Raw genomic sequence first — 18,590 nt, 5'->3', positions numbered from 1 at the left:
ACTTTCCCTTTTTGTTCTGATTCTTCTTTTACAACATGACTAATGTGGAAATATGTTTAATATAATTGTACATGTATAGCCTATATCAGATTGCTTGCTGTCTTGAGGAGGGATGGGGGGGATGAAGAAAAAATTTGAAACTCAAAATCTTATAATACATGAATGTTGAAAACTATCTGTACATGTAATTGAAAAAAATACTATTACTAAAAAAAAAAAAAAGAAAAGAAAACCCAACAACATCAGCACCTCAAAACCCAAAAAACACCTTCAGAGATGGAAATTTGATTACTTCCTGGTAATTATAGGGAGTTACTCACAATTCTTTCAGTTAGGAAGCTCATTATTAATGTCTTATGAAATTCTTTGCCATTGAAATTCCAGATGATTCTTTCTTCTCAACCTCAGGGGAAAGTAGCTTACATGTATGGATCTGCACATTCTCTCTCTTGTCTTGCTTAAGCCACTGTGTTGGAAAATTCTAATACTGGCAGGATTCACTTGAATAGGGCAAATTTTCTATCCCTCCAGCAATAGGTGGCATTTTGCTGTTACTTCTGAAACCATAACTTATTTGTTTTTAAGTTTTTATTTTTGTTTGTTTGTTTTAAAAATCTAAGTATGGAAAACTGTAGCTCAGCCAGTTTGCTTTAGGTCAATTTTGATTTCTGCCTGAATCATTTTCCCAGTACAAGTACAATGGAGAGTTGAGTAAGCAGCACACAGGTAGCACTTGGTCTGTAACAGGAACACAGAAAGAGGAGAACCAAAAAAAAAAAAAAAGATTTCAGAGTCACAGGCTCTGGAAAAGTTTAGAGATTCAACTTTTCCTACTTTGGAAATCAGAAGGAAGAGCTAAAATAAATATCTCCTTTGCATTTCCTTTACTCCCCTGCTCCCTCGGGACATTTTAGTGGTTTTCCCAAAGGAAGTTTGTGTTTGGATGGGAGAGGAAGAAGGAGAGAGGAATGAATTCATTGGGACACGGATCTTTGTGTTCATTTACAAGAACAGAAGGAAAAGCAGCAGAAGATGGGGGACACACGATATTGGGAAATAGAGGATAGCTACAAAGTAAAATTTATAGGCCAAATAGAACTTTTTTGCAGGCTTAATGATTTTTGAAAGTTTTTTTTTTAATAACTCAAAGCATGCTTCAAGTCATCTTGACCAACGCCATTTGATCAGTGCCTGAAAATATGGTGTAATCAAATTCCACGTGAAAGTCTTGAAACCCACACTGTTGCATCATTCAGTTACTTGTTTACACCATCATTCCTCTGACACCAGGAATAATAGTTTCCCTAAATATTGTGTTTTCCCAGACCTAATTCAGGATGTCAGAAGAGAAGTATGTCCCTTCTTCTGAGAAGAATAACTTGGATTCAAATTCTGCCTGTGACACATACCATTTATGTGGCTAAATGACTTAATTTTTCAGTTCCCATGCCTGAAGTTCCACACATGAATTAAATCATAGGTCTGGACCAAATGATAATGATGACATTATATGTGTATATATCTATTTATCTATCTATAGATTATATAAATATAGGTATAAATAGACGCATATCTATATAGATATATAGTCTACATATCTATACATATACACACAAAGCACCATACTCACAATGTATATATTTACAAATATAAAAATTATATATAAATTTTATATAAATATATTTCATTTTTGTTTTTGTTTTTAAGCAATTGGGGTTAAGTGACTTGCCCAGGGTCACACAGCTAGTAAGTAACAAGTATTTGGTCTGAGGTCGGATTTGAACTCAGGTCCCCCTGACTTCAGGGCCAGTGCTCTATCCACTGTGCTACCTAGCTGCCCCTATATAAGTATATTTCTATAAATATAAAATATTTTAAAAATTATATATAAAATCTATATAAACTATATATAAATAAAATTATATGTAAATTTATACATATAGAATAAATTAATATGAAAATTTATATAATGATACATAAACATAAAATTCATATAAACATAAATATATAATTTATATAAATATATAATATATAATTATGACTAAATACATATTAAAATATACAATTTTTAAATAATCATATATACTGAAATTATGAGTATTTTATAAAATATATATGTAAACTATATATTATATAACATTTATTACATACATAATATATGTGAATGTATTATATATTCGTGAATACAATACCTAAAATGCATGTATATGGATATATATACATATGTATTTGTGTATATATGTATACGTGCTTGTATCTATCTGCATACATATATGCACCTATGTACACACAGAGTACTTTGCTCACAACAACCCCATGATGTAGGTAATGTTAGTATTAAGGCTTTTAGGGAGCACAGATTTAGACCTGGAAGATTCCTTTGAGTTCATCTAGTCCAAACCTGAAACTCGGAGAAGTTCATTGGCTTGCTCAGGGTCACCTAACAGGTAACTGCCAGAGCTGGGATTGAGTAGCTCCCTCTTCTTTCTGCTTTAATGGATACTCCCTCAAGTTTAAACTTTCATTACTGCTTTCCTAGACTATTGTAGTGGCTTTCTAACTTGTTTCTGCCTCCTGGCTCCTCCTTTTACAGTCATCCATTACAAAAAATGTCCTTCCTAAGGCACAAAGTTGATCATGTTGCTCACCCAGTATCTTCAGTGGTTCCCTAATTGTCTAAAGGAAAAAAAAACTACATATGCACATACACATACATATGTATCTACATACATACATACATACATATATACATACACACATATAGTATATAAATGTATTAATTTGGGATTTAAGGCATTCAACACTAAGCCTTAATTCATATTATTTCTCTACTACACTCCACATTCCAACCAAACTGGAATCCCAGTTATCCTCCAATTTTGTCCAACCCTTTCCTGCTTCCATGCATTAATAAAGATGACCCCTTATAATACACTATATCCTCATCTCTGACTTTAGAAATCTGTCTCTTCCTTCAAGGCTCAGTTCCAGTTCTCCCACATGAAGCCTTCACTGATCCCTGTAGCTGAAAATATTCTCCCTTCTTCCTCCTGTATAGACAGTATGAGTGCTCCATATGAAGCTAGGAGACATCTGGCTTCAAATTCTGCCTCTTGCTAGCTGTATTACCATAGGGTAGTCACTTAAACTCTCTAAGTCTTTGTTTTTGTGCCAGCAAAATGGAGACAAAACACGTAACACCAGCTTCATGAGGCTGTAATGAGATTCCAATGAGATAATGAATGCAAAATATCTTGTGATAAAGCACTAATGGAGGAGTCCATGCTCAACTATAGGAGGTGGAGGACTAGCACTTACCAGGGGGTATCTCTAATTATCAGAATCTAGAAACCATTTTTGAAAAAAAGGAGTAAAGGAAGATTAACAAAAGAGATAGCTTTGCTTGACAACACTGATAGTGAATCATGAAGTGGGTGACATATGCTTGCCAAGGATGTTACTCACGCAAACACAGAATTCAGGTTGCAGAGGTGTTCCTACGAGAAGATGGTCAGGATTTCCTGAAGGTCTTATTTACAGAAGACATTATGGTGATTGTACCAAGCCTTGGGACATGGAAGAAACTCCTGGAAAGGATCCATAACCACTCAAGAATTTTGAATCATCATCTTAATTTGGGATTTAAGGCATTCAACACTAAGCCTTAATTCATATTATTTCTCTTAGGAAAAATTATTTCTCTCACAGGAAAAACCAAGTGGATAAATAATAACAATTGTCCAGATTATGGCATGCAGTTGGCAACTCAAGAGCTTATAGATTTGTATTAATACATACTGATAGCAATCACTATCTATAGAAAAATCTCTTCCATTTGTCCTCTGAATTTTGGGCATCTTTAGGACAATCAAAAACACCTTTGGCAAGCACACGCCTTCCTGTTTCGTACCTTGATTGATATTAATTATACCAAGCAGTGTCTATATACAACAGGTGTTTAATAAATGTTTGTTGATTGATAGTAACTACCAGAAGGTTATTAAACAAAACTATTATCCTTTAAGATCTACCAATAAATTTTATATGATTCTGAAATATACATGGGAGACATTTTGTTTGAAGAGTGCCTTTGATATGCTTTTTGCACTGTTAAACAAAGTTCTTTTTAATTAGTTAAAAAAACAGATGTCGGTAGGTTGGCATAACTTGCTCTCAATGAGTTCATGCTGACTCATAGTGATTACCTTCCTTTTCTAAATGAATGAATAAAAGAACATTTACCAAACACTTGATAAATGCCAAACATTGTATTATGTGTTGGGTTTACAGGTAGAAAAACTCTGATGATTTCTTCTTCCACACTCAAGTGGGTTTTAATATTTGTCAACTGCCTTTCAATAGAATGTTTTTCTTTGTAATTCTTTGTTTTTAAATATTTTAATCTTATACAGTGGAGAGAGGGCTGGGTCCAGAGTCAGGAAGAACTGAGTTCAAATTCTGCCTCAGATACTTGCTGTATGACTCTGGGAAAGTCATTTAATTTCTGTCTGCCTAAGTTTCCTCGTTTGCAAAATGGGGTTAATAATGGCACCTACCTTCTAGGGTTGCTGTGAGGACAAAATATTATTTGAAAAGCACTATATTATCCTTAAAGCACCATATGAATGCTAACTATTATTTGTTTTTTTTTATATTTTAAAATATTTAGTCTGAGAAGGGACCCATAGGCTTCACCAGATTTCCAAGGGGTCTATGACACAAAAATGGTCAAAAATCTGTCGTGTAGAGGCAGAGAAGATGGCAAGGCCTGGAGAATGTTGGGAGGTATGGGCAGGGCACATGGTAAGGCCAAGAAGTCCTCAGTATCACAAGACAGGGGAAAGCTAGTGATTTCTACCTCATTCAAGCTCTATGATCAGTCAAGCAGCCCAGATTGTCCTGTGTGACCTTGGGGTGAGAGGGGCAGTGATGGCAGGTGGTTGGGGAAACATCATAAATCAGCCATTCTAGAATTTGCTGAGTGTCCAATATGACATTCTCTGTTTTTTAGTTTTGGAAATTCATCTTTTTCCCTTTTTAAAAATTGGACATTTATCTTCTGTGTTCTTCTGGCATTGCTCTCATTTTTTGTGATTCCTCAAAGATTTCTAATGGGATTCAACAACTCCTTCTGTAACTTCTCTCATTATTCTGAGAGTAAATTGATCTAAACTGGGAAGGAAACCCATTTACTCTTCTTTTTTGCCTATTTTGAGCTTCCATCCTCCATTATTTTTGTCCTTCCTCCTTTGGTCTGAAAAATCATTCTCCTTTATAGAAGACATTGAAACAAAATTAGAGTTGAATAGCAACTTTGTCTTTTGTTAACAACTAAACCAAGATAACCTGTTAGCTAATTTTCACTTGTAAATTACTAGTTACCTCTAGGATCTAATACAAAATCCTCAGTTTACTTCTAAAGCTTTTCATAAACTAGCCTCTTCCTGTCTTTCCAATCTTCTTACATCTTATTTCCCTCCACATACCATATGATCCAATGACTCCTTGCTGTTCCTAGAACAAGCCACTCCACCTCCTGACTCTAGACTGGCTGCCCCCATGCCTGAAATGCTCTCCCTCCTGTCTCTCCCTCATGGCTTCCATAACTTTCTTGAAGTCTCATAAAATTCCACCTTCTGAAAAAAGTCTTTCCTGGTCTGATTGATAATGCCTTCCCTCTGTGATGATCTCCAGTTGACCCTGTTTGTATCTAGTTCATACATATTTGTTTGTATGTTGTTTCCCCAATTAGATTGTGGTGTCTTGGATTGCAGGGACTATTTTTGCCTTTGCAGTATTCCTGGCTCTTTACCCAGTACCTTGCTTGTTGGCTTGACCTACTAAATCACTCTCCACATATTTCATGTACTGTGACATTTAATTTTAAAAATAAATTTTGGAGTATCTGTATATGGGACTAAATGCAAAGATACAAAGACAGGAAAGCAACATTTATTAGAAAAACCCTTGCCAACTTTCCCTAACAAATAACATGTTACCAAGATCTGATAGAATTACAAGAAAAAAAATCCCTCCCTATCCAATCAGCCACCTTGAGAGCAAATGTGGAGGTGGATCAGAAGGTGTGGGGCAAATGAGAGTCTTCCAAGGTGCTGGTAGAAATTACATGTGGTCTCTGGCACAATGGGGAAGGGTCAGAAGTGGTACAGTATGAGTTGGAAAGCAGAGAGACGATGTATAGCAAATGATAACAACAACAATATAGATGTAAAACGCTAGGTCAAAGGAAGGCCAGGAACAAAGGGGTATATAACACTGTCTGAAGTGAGTTGAAGGATTCAGGGAAGACAGCAAAGTCCATAGCTCAAGGGCAACCAAACCCAAGTAACAGGTAAGGTCAAGGGAAGGGTCTAACAAAGAATTCTTCACAATCTGTTCCCCTTCAGTGAATGGAGAACTCCCCTAAACCTTTAAACCAGGATATGTAGTCATCCTTACCTTTCCTGCAATGATCTGGATGAGTCACAGCGTTAAATGGCATCTTGATAGGTAGCTATGTTTATATTATATTTTTATATAGTTTATATTATATTTATATTATTTTTATATTTATGTTTTATATTATTATTTATTTTTATATTTTATATAATCAATAATATATAATTATTATATTATTTATATTTTATATTATTATTTTATATCATATAATATATACTTATATATTATTATTATATTATATATTATATATATTATATTATTTTTATATAGTTTATATTAAGTTAAATAAATTACCCAAAGTGCCTACAGTCTCTCTGTTCATTCCTTTCTCTCCTTGATAGCTTGATAGCTGTTAGAAGGAAATGGGAATAAATTTCATCTTTTCTCCTTTTGCATATCTATTTTTTGGCAAGGCAGAATGTTGGAGTAGATAAAGAGATCACCTTTAGGCCAGGAAGACCTGAGTGCACTGGCTCTGTGGCCCTGGGCAAGTCACTTACTCTTGTTGTAAACTAGGTAACTTTCTAATATGATAAACTGCAGAGATGAAGCCAACCTGCAATGGTAGAGGAAGTTCCTTCACCTGATAGTTCCTTATATCGATGAAATCACAGATTCAGGCCCTACCCCCTTATGATGTGCCAGGCCCTATACTTAGCACTGGGGACGCAAAGAAAAAACAACAGTCTTTACCATCAAGGAACTTACATCCTAATGGGGTAGACATCATTAATATAAACAGGCATATATAAGATATATACACAGTAGATCTAGGCATACTAAGTAGATGGAAGGGAACCTTAGAGAGAAGTACACCAAGAGCTACAAGGATGAACACAAGCCTCCTACAGAAAGTGTTTGAGTTGAATTAGAGCAGAGCCCTGTGTTAGGCTGGCGGTGATGTAAATTCATACATGACTTAGTTAGAACTGGCTTTTATGGAGTTTAGCATCTAGTAAGGGGTAAAGACACTAAAACTACAATGATGCTTGATAAGTAGATTATACAAATACAAAACAATGATTATGAAAGAGGGAAGGTATTGGGTGAGGAGGGATTGAGCACTGGGTCTGGGTCATTAGTTGAGCTATAAGTAATAGAATTCAATAGGCAAAATGTTCCATCAATAAATGATGGAAATAACAAAAATAAATCAATCTTTTGTTTGTCTAGACAAACAGGTAAAGGAACTCAAATAAATTTGACAGAAAACTGATTCAGTTTAGCAAGGAAAAATCTCCTGGATTTACAGCCTTTTCACTTCTTTCCTTAAGTTCTTACCCCTCAGAAGGTGAAGACTTTTCCATATGGAATGAGTGGATAAAAACAATTTGTTCCAAAGGCCATGAAGGCCTGAAGCAGGCCCTGGGGAGTGCTTAGAGCTTGGTCAGACATTGAAGATGCTAAAGTCATCTGCTGCATCCTGGGCCATTGACAGTTGTCCTGATTTTTGTCTTGCCACTGGACTTTAATGACTCTGGAAGAAAAAGCGAGGCTGGTCGCTTTGTGCAACTCTATCTCACTTAAATTCACAAGCAAGTAAAAACATCACTGTGTGATGTCATTAGTCTTCCTTGAAAATGAAGGATCAACATCATCCCTTCCCCCTTCCCCCAACTAGGATCCTCCTTAGTACAATACATGCACTACATCTCTTATTCCTCCATCATCTTTCTCCCATATCTAACTTTCTCCATCTTCTCCCATGTCGGAATTTTTTTCTCGATTCTCTGGATCCCCAAGGAAATAGTAAGTCAATAAACATTTATTAAGTGCCTACTATGGGCCAGGCACTGTGCTAAGGGATAAAGATACAAAAAGAGGCAATAGATAGTCTTTGCCCTCAAGGAGCTTGCAATCTAATGGAGGAAACAAAAAGTAAACAAACAAAATAGAAAATAATAAACATAGGGAAAGACACAAGAATTAAGAGGGCTTGGGAAGGGCTTCCTGTAAAGGATGGGACTTTAGTTGGGACTTGAAGGAAGCCAGGGAAGCCAGGAGGCAGAAAGGAGGAAGAAGAGTATCCCAGGCATCGGGGACAGCCAGAGAAAATGCCCAGAGTCAAGAGATGGTATTTCTGTTCATAGAACAGTAAGGAGGCCAGTTATTGTATCGAAGAGGTATAGGAAAGCTGAAAAGTTAAAAGGGGGCTAGGTTATGAAGGACTTTGAATGTCAAATCGATCCTGGAGGTAATGGGGAATTTATTGGGTAGGCAGGTGACATGGTCAGTCAGTCCTGCACTTTAGGCTGAAATGTTAATGGCTGAAAGTAGGGTGAATTGGAGGGTTACAGTTCTCTAGCTCCTATGTTCATTGTTGAAGCTACTCTCTCTCTCTCTCATCAGCCTCCCAAGCCCCACCAGGGCAATAACACTATCCTGATTATTCATTGTAATGGTATAGCAGTTTGAACATTCAGAGTTATAATAAGGCTGTAAAATCCCTTTACATGTCCTTTTCTTTAATGCAAAAGGATCTATAGTGTTTCAATCATGTAATAAGCATTTATTAAATGCTTATTATTTTCCAGGCCCTGGGAGACTTACTGGGGATACAAAAGAAAGATAAGAGGCAATCTGCTCCCAAAGAGTGTCCATTCCAATGGGGGGGGAGGGAAACAACTTGCAAATAACTAAGTATACACAAGATATGTACAGCATTGATTGAAGATGAGCTTAACGGGGGACATTAGCAGCTCGGACAATTGGGCAATTAACTTTTGCCTCCCTCAGAAGGTAGGCTTAGAGCTTAGAACTTAGAACCCAAGAGGCAGAGGTGAGGGGTCACAGTATTCCATATCTGAGGGAACAGCTTGTGCAAAAATATGAAGGGAGATGAAGGTGTCATGTTTGCAAACAGACCAGTGGTCTATCGCCTAATACAATGCATGGAGGGAAGCCAGATGTAAGAAGACTAGAAGGACCAGGGGAGTCAGAACCAAGATGGTGGAGTAGAAAGAAGAAATACAGTGGGCTCTTCTCTCCCCCAAGTCCTCTAAACAGATCTAAAAAAATCAACAGACTGAATCCTAATTGGGAAATACTAGAAAAAAATCACAGCAAGTAATTTTTCCAGACCAGGTAGGCATAGAGAATCAGACAGAGAGGTGTACAGACCATGAGGAGTCAGTCTAACTAGGAACATGACTTCCAGGGCAGGGAGAGTACATGCATCAGGACAGGAAAAGGTGTTAGACCTAGCACAGAGAGGCCTGAAGTTGTGGTACATAGGATACCAAATAGAGGTTTTGTCGCTCACTACCCGGTTCCAGGTCATCGATCCATGGTAGAATGGGGGAGGGGGATTTGAACCTGCGCCTAGAGGTGGCTTTTCATGGGAAGTACCCTAGGTTGGGTGCCTAGTCATGAGCAAGTTCAGAAATAAGAAGCAGCAGTGTGTAGCTCAGACCCTAGCATTGGAGTAAAGTTTTAGTTTCAGCTCCTAGAACAACCTGAAGCCTGAAACAGAATAACCAGGGCAGGAATCCTAGACCAAAGGGAAGCCTACAGTTCTGTTATGCTGAACCAGCAGAACTTCCCAGCTCATAGCTGGGTAGCATAGTAGATAGACTACTGCTGGGCTGGGAGTCAAAAAGACTTGAGTTCAAATCCTGCCTCAGATACTTATTAGTTGTGTAACCCTGGGTGAGTCATTTAAGCCTCTATTTACCTCAGTTTACTCATCTGTAAAATAGGAATAATAATAAAACTTACTTCCCAGGGCTGTTGTGAGGATCAAATGAGACAATAATTGTAAAGTACTTAGCACAGTGCCAGCACCATATTAAAATTAGCTATTAGTGGCTGAGTCTGGCAGCAATTGCCTGAAAATCCAAATGGGGCAAATTCACAGGCCTTTTGCTCAGATCCAAACCTAGGATGGGATCTTGCAGAACTCAGACCAGAGGGCAACAGTCAGACTTGCCCTGGATCAGATCACTTCGTGAGCACTGAAAGCTTGAGATTCCCATCCTGAGCTTTCTTTAAGATCCTGGAAAAACACGATATTCAACACTCCAAGAAAGAAGCAGCAGGACTAGCCCAGATGTTCTTTCTGGAAGTGCACAAAGCCTGGGTCTATTATTAAGTCTAAAATTAGGAAGTAAGATGGAAAGATGAATAAGCAAAATGAGGAATCCCACAATTAAAATTTATTTTGGTGAACGGGATACTCAAGATATAAACCCAGAAAAGAATGACTCCAAAATACAAAGCCTCAAAGAAAAAATCACAACTTGGATACAAATTCAATTCAAATTCAAATTCAAAATTCAAAATAAAATTCCTGGAAGAGATGAAACAAGAATTATAAAAATGAGTTAAAATGTTTTTTTTTAATGAAATGAGAAGACCAAAGCAAAAAAAATGGACAAGAAATGAGAATTATTGAAGAACGACTTGGAAAGGGGATTAACAACTTGTCACAAGAAATACAAAACTTTGCCCAAGCAATAAGCTTTTTGAAAATTAGTAAGGACCAAATAGATTCTATTAATTCCATGAAGCAACAAGAAATATTAAAGTCAAATGCTGAAAAAAGAAGAAAATGTAAGGTATTGCATAGTAAAAATGATTGACCTGGAAAACAAATCAAGGAGAAAAAAACATTTAATAAGCACTGGACTACTTCAAAGCCATGATTACCACCATCCCCAACAACAACAAAAAAACCTAATCATGATATTTTGAAAAATCATAAACAAAAACTACCCAGATCTATAAAGTAGAAATAAAAAAGAATCTATCAGTCATCTCTTGAAAGAAACCCCAAAATGACATTGTCCAGCACTATTATACCCAAAATCCAGAGCTTCCAAGTCAAAGAAAAAATACTTCAAGCAATCAGAAAGAATTTAAACCCTGAGTAGTGACAATCAGGATTGTACATTATTTAACAGCCGTCACTATAAAGAAGGAGAGAGCTTGGAATACAGCAGTCGAGATGGCAAAGGGTATAGGCTTATAACCAAGAATAACTTACCTACAAAACTGAGTATAATCCTGCAGGGAAAAAAATTGGGAATGAAATACAGAATTTCCAAGCATTCCTAATGAAAAGATCAGAGCTGCTTGGAAACTTCGAAGTGTAAACACAGGAGTCAACAGAAACATAAAACAATCACAACAATTGTGAAAAATCACAAGGGACAAAACAAGGGTAAATTATCTTCTAAAATAGGGAAATGATACATGTTACCTCTCAATCCCATTGTCATTGGGGGGGGGTCATAAAGGGAGTCTAATTAGACAGAAATTCTGTGTTTCTGTTATATCTTTATGATCTTAAATGAATAGAAATAGAAAGAAACATAAATACAATGAGGGAAAGGAAATAGAGGGAGATGAACTTTAGGGAAAATTATCTCACATACCCTGCATATATAAGTAGCAGTCTATACAAACAAGCAGGGAGGGGTGGGAGCAATACCTGACACTTGAACTTCATCTGAACTGGTCAAAGTAGGGAAAATATGTACACAGTTAGATACAGAAGTACATTTCACTCAGTAGGGAAATAGGAGGGAAAGAGGATAATGTGGTAAGAGGAATTAGGAAGTTGGTATATTAATGGAGAGATTAGTCCTAAACCAAACAAACACTAGCTAAGGATACACCAAAAACAATTTTAAGACCTTTTGCAATGGCAAATAACAGGAAATTGAGAGGATACTCACCTGTTGGAGAATGGCTGAACAAGTTATGGCATATAAATGATGTAATACTACTGTACTATAAAAATGATGAAGGGGATGGTTTCAGAGGAACCTGGGAAGACTTAAGTGAACTGATACAGAGTGAGCTGAGCAGAACCAGGAGAACAATTTATATGACAAAAATATTTTAAAGTCAAACAACTTTGAAAAGACTTAGGAACTCTAATCAGTGTACATGGCCAATGCAGAAATTTGCCTTGCTTGACTATACATTTGTATCAGTATTATTTTTCTCTGTTTTCAGTTTGGCAGCTGGGGCGAGATGATAGTTGAATTCACCAGAGAGCCTTGGTTTCCTTTCTGGATACTGTATCTAGATAATCCTGTTTCTTTCAGGTACCCCTGGCAAGAAGCAAGGTTAATGTGATAAGAAATGTGAGAAAAATCTGTTTCTGGAAAGATTCTGTCAATGATGTGTATGTAATGAAATAATTTCTTTGTAAACAAAAATAATTGCTTTATAAATTATGTCATACTGAAGGTACATATATTGAATTTCCTGACAATGAGGCAAAGCTGTACCACCATAGGGAAAATGAAATGGGTGGGGTTTGCGATCCTGGCATTGCCAATGAGACAATAAGGACACAATAAAGGTAAGTGTCCATGAAGACTTTAGTTGGAAAGCTGGCTTACATATTGCAGTGTCTTATACTGTAGATCCACTTAAGTCGAAGGGTCAGAGGCAAAGTCTTAACTTGAGATCAAATAAATTTCTCAGAAGGATCAGGGGATTAATCTTGATCCTTGTGGCCTTTTAATGATTAGACACCATTACTACTTAAAACTGGACACCTTCTTTAAAAAATATATTTTTAGAGTGTTTTAGACTTAAGCACTCACTAAGGACTTTAGACTGTTGACATAAAGTTTCTTAAATAGTCAATAGTGAGTGGACCTGGGATTTTAAGACTTCACCAATACTTTAAAAGAAACACTCAAACAGAAATAGTCTCTTTGTATCTTGGAAACCAAGAATCTGGATTCAAATTTTGCCTCTGTTTCTCATTGCCTCTGTAATCTTGGCAAATTATAACCTCTCTGGGCTTTAGTTTTCTCATTTTAAATGTCTAGATGGTCTCTAAGATCCTGTCCAACTTTAAATCTATGGTCAGAAATTCATGTTTCCAGAGGATGAATGATGAAGCACACTACTTACATCCTGACAGAGAAGTGATAGATTCAAGGTGGAGATGAATGACTTTCTTCATATAGTGTCTTAAGGTTTGGAAAGTGCTTTGCAAATATTATGTCATTTTGTCCTCATAAAAACACTGAGAGATAGATGCTATCATTACCCTTATTTTACAACCAAAGAAACAGAGTCAGAGGTTGTGACTCATCCAGGGTCACACAGCTAGTGAGGCGGAATTTAACCTCAGGTCTTTTTTGACTCTAGGTCCACTGCTCTATCCACTGTACCACCTTGATGCCTCAATTGAGACAAATATTTTTAAACATGGCCTCTTTGAAATTTGTTTTGCTGACCATGCATATTTGTTAAAAGGATTTTGTTTTCTTTTTAAAATGACGGTTGGGTGGAGGAGAAAATATATTTTTGTTGATTAAAAATAACATTTAATTATAAAAATAAATCTATTCAGGGAAAAATAAGAGTCTTTTCTTTAGATTGCAACCTTGGGACCACAGCATTACCTACAATTCTTTGCTCTACCCTGAGTCTTCCTTTAGCATTCACATGCTTAGCCAACCATTTAGAAGGGCAAAATCCACTTTACTACAGGAGGTTAACTTGCAGTCAGGAGGCATATACAAATATGCAAATTATAGGTACCCAGGTTAATCACAGAATCCACTTGGCATAGCTTAATGTAGTAGTCCAGATTTTTCCATTCTGACCTCATGCATGTCAGATAGTTGGCTTTCTCTTCATAACAGGTCCTGATGAAGCTGGTCTTTTCTCTTTGAACATAATCTTCATTTACAAGGCAAAATTGCATAGTCTGTATACCTTTGAACTCTGAGTTGCTTGCTTTTCCCCCTTTGGATTCTGTAACCAGATCTACTCTGATTCCTTTTCTTGAGACCTTGCCTGAGCAAACCAAATGCCAGTCAGTCAATAAGCATTTAATAGGTACCTACTATGTGCTAAGGTCCTGGGCATAGAAAGAAGGGCAAAAAAAAAAGCAAAAAAAACCAGTCTTAGCTCTCAAGGGACTGACAGTCTAATGTGGGAGATAAAATACAAAAAAATCATGTACAAATGAGACCTATAGATGATAAATTGAAGGTAATTAAAAGAGAAAAGACACTAACAGTAAGGTGGATTGGCAAAGGCTTCTTATCGAAAGTAGGGTTTTAGCTAGGAATTGAAGGAAGCCTGGCAAACCAGGTGGTAGAGATGAGGAGGAAGAGCATTCCAGCATGGGGCTGGTCAGTGAAAATTCCTGGAGTCAGCATATAGAACATATTATCCAAAGAATAGCCATGAGGCACTAGATTGTTCTGCGTGTGTGTGTGTGTGTGTGTGTGTGTGTGTGTGTGTGTGTGTAAGAGGACTGGAAGGTGGGAGAGGGTGGAGCAAGTGATGAACATGATCCTGGAGGTGATAGGCAGCCACTGGCATTTATTGAGGGTGATACGGTAAGACCTGTATATCACCAAGGTTTATCACTTTGGCAGCTGAATAGAGAATGGACTGAAGTGGTGAGAGATCCATGGCAGATGGAACAACAAGCAGGCTATTACAATTGACAGGTGAGGCAATGAAGGCTTATACCAGGGTAGTGGCAGTGTCAGAGGAGAGATGGGGGAGGGGAAGGGCATATGTCTGAGATGATATAAAAGTAAAATAATCAGGCCTTGGAAGCAGAGTGGATATGACAGTGAGGAAGGAAAGAGGAAAAGGAGTGGAGGATGTCACATAGGGTACAAGCCCAGGTGACTAAGAGGATGGTGGGAAAGTTGGATGAGAGTTGGATTTTGGTGTTGGTGGGAGAAATGATAACCAATTCAATTTTGGATAAATTGAGATTGTTGAGATGTTCAACAGGCTGTTGGAGATGTGCATGAGGTCAGCAAAGAGGTTAGGGCTGGAAAAGTAGATTTAAGAAACATCAGCATAGAGATGATGAATGAAACCATGGAAGTTGATTAGATCACTGTGTAAAATAGTTTAGAAAGAGAAAAGAAGGGGGCCCAGGACAGAGCTCTCTGAGATGCCCAAGGTCAGCCCGTGTGACAGGAGTGGTCAGATAGGTAGACAGAGATCCAAGAGAGAGCAGTGTTGCAAAAACCCTCTGTCTTTTTGCTGCATAGTGGCAAGAATAATGGTCTGGAAGTCAGGAAATGGAGCTTGTTATCCCTGCCCTGTTCTTAACAGGTTTGGAGAAGTTCCTTCATTTAATTTAGGCATCAATGAAATTTTTGTTAAATTGGCGCAGTCCAATTATGAGCAATGGGTATTTGTCTTTGTTTCTATAAAGAGTATTTATAATCATATTTATAACTCTTATGTTTGTTGTAATAGGTTAACTCCTAAATATTTTTGTGCATTTTGTACTTGGTTTGGATGGAATTTTTCTTATTCGTCTTCCTTCCCTATTTTTGTTAATACTATATATAAATACCAGTAACTTTTGTGGGTTTGCACTCTGCCACCTTGCAGAAGCTAGTAATCATCTCAATTCATTCCTTTGTTGATCCTCAAATTTTTGAGGATTTTGCCATTTTTTGCCATACTTAAATAGGGATAATTTTGTCTCCTCTTTTCCAATATTTATAGTTATTCTTGCTTTCTTCTTTCATTCCCTTAGGTAGCATTCCTAGACTTGATGTCAAATAATATTGGAAGGGGAATAGGGTAACTCCTTATTTTGCCTTTATTTATACAGGAAAAATTCTAGGGTTTTACCATTTCAAATAATGTTAGGTCTTTGTTTTAAATCTATACTATCATTAATATTAAAGAAGAGTCCTTCCATGCCTATGTTTTTATAAAGTTTTAAGTACAAAAAACCAGTTACATAAACAGGTACTGTGTCTATTGCAATGGCTACATTTTGTCTTTGTCGTCTAAATGGATTATGTTTGTGTGATTATGTTAAGGTTTCTTGTTTTGTTAGTTTGGATATTGTATATCTTTATCAATACTAATGTTGAATCATCTTTTCATTCTTTGTGTGATTCAACTTGGTAAAAGTGAATAATTTTCTGCATGTATTCTTGTAGAATTATTGCTAGAATTTAATTTTCAGTGTTTGTCATGATAATAATAACAGCTCCACTGTGCAACATAGCATTGATATTCATTAGTGAGAATGACTCAGAGTTCTCCATCTCTGCTTTGCCCTTTCACGATTTAGGTACAAAAATCATATCTGTCTCAAAGGGAGTTTGGAAGAATATCTTCTGTTTCCATTTTTGAAAAATAATTTTTATAACATAAGCATTAATTGTTTTTTAAATATGATGGTTGAATTCACCTGTAAATACATCTCACCTGAGACTTTTTCTTCTTTAGCATTCATTTCTGAGATTAGATTAGATTAAATGTCTTTTTCTTGTTTCATCAGTTTGGATGTTTTATATTTTAGTGGAAATTTATTGGATTTCTTTAAATTTTTAGTTTTGCTGGTATATAATTATTTATAGTAGTTTTTGATCATTCTTATTTTTCCTCTTTTTGCGAATTTATCGTGTTCATTTTTTATTTTGATAATTTCATTTTTTTTCTCTTCATACTGATCAGGTTAAGTGATAGTTTATCAGTTTTGTTAGACTTCAAAAAAACCTAGCTCTTAGTTTTCCTCATCAGTTCTATAATCTTTTTATTTTCAAATTTAATTATTTTTTATTAAATTTTCAAGAATTCTTCCCTTATGTATTTATTTTAGGGTTGCTGATTTGTTTATTTTTCTAGATTTTAATTGCATGCTCACATCATTCTCTTTTTATGTTTTAGGATTAGCATAATAGTATCTATCCATTCATCCATCCACCCATCCATCTATCCATCTATCTCTATCTATCTATCTATCTATCTATCTATCTATCTATCTATCTATCTATCTATTTATCTATCTATCTCTGAGATGCAGTGTTGTATAGTGAAGGTAGCTGACTTCAGTTTTAGGAAAACCTGGATTCAAGTCCTGCCTCAGAAACATAATAGTTGGATGATCCTAGGCAACGATTTAACTTCTCTGTCCCAACTCTTTGTTGTTGTTCAGTCGTGTTTGACTCTTTGTGACCCCATTTGGGGTTTTCTTGGCAAAGACATGAGTGGTTTGCCATTTGTTCTCCAGTTCATTTTACAAATGAGAAATCTGAAGGAAACAGGGTTAAGTGACTTGTCCAGGGTCATACAGCTTCTAAGTGTCTAAGGTCATATTTAAACTCAGAAAGATGAGTCTTCCTGACTCTAGGCCCAGCTCTCTACCTACTGCACCACCTAGATGCCTACCCAAGCAACTCTATAAGACTGTAAATTACAAAGCAGATGCTGATCTTTTTTATTTTTATTTTTAACTTATTAAAATTTAAAAATATCTTCACTTCTTCGATTACTTTCCTGAGATATTCTCGAGACTTCAAAGAGTTGTTCTTGCTTGAGGGGCATTCTCTCACTTTTCCTGTATTTGTCCTGGTATTGTCATTTCAGATGATCTGACAGAATTCTTTGTGATATTTTTACCCCCTGAGGGATGTTGACACAGTTTTCTTTGTATGAAATACAAGGTACTTCATACATTGCACAAAGTATGCTGATAGTTCTTCTTATACCATAATTTGTTCAATCATTCAATTGAGGAGTACCCATTTAGTTTTCAGTTCTTTTCCACTACAAAAAGATCTGCTATAAATTTTTTTATGTATACAAGTCCTTTATGTGGTACTATTATGCCATAAGTAATGATGAAAATGATGGTTTCATAGAAACCTGGGGAGATTTGTATGTTCTGATACAGGGTAAAGTGAGCAGAATCAGGAGAACAATTTCAACAAAAACAACAACATTATAAAGACAAATAACTTTGAAAGATTTAGGAACTTCGATGAACAAAATGATCAAGCATGATTCTACAGGACTGATAATGAAGAATATTACCTACCTCCTTATAGGGAGTTGATGGATATAGAGCAAGACATATTTTTTTGGACCTGGCCTATATGGAAACTTTTTTTTGCTTATCTAGACATATTTTTACAAAGGTTTTAGTCTGTTCTGGTTTGTTTTGAACAATTACTCTTATCATTTTTTTTTGTCCTTGCTGAATATATACTTCTTGCCTCCAATACTTTCCCTTCTTAAGACTCAGGGCCATTGTCCCTAATATAACCTTTGCTACCTGGTCTCTGTTCTTTCTGGTCATTCTCTCTTTTTTATGTTTTAATATAATAGTCTGTCTTTCTCTGTGTCTGTATCTGTCTCTGTCTCTCTCTCTCTCTCTC

Source organism: Vombatus ursinus, unplaced genomic scaffold (assembly GCF_900497805.2).
Source record: "Vombatus ursinus unplaced genomic scaffold, bare-nosed wombat genome assembly UNPS02015255.1, whole genome shotgun sequence".
NCBI classification, from domain to species: Eukaryota; Metazoa; Chordata; class Mammalia; order Diprotodontia; family Vombatidae; genus Vombatus; species Vombatus ursinus.
Note: the sequence above shows the minus strand (reverse complement) of the source record.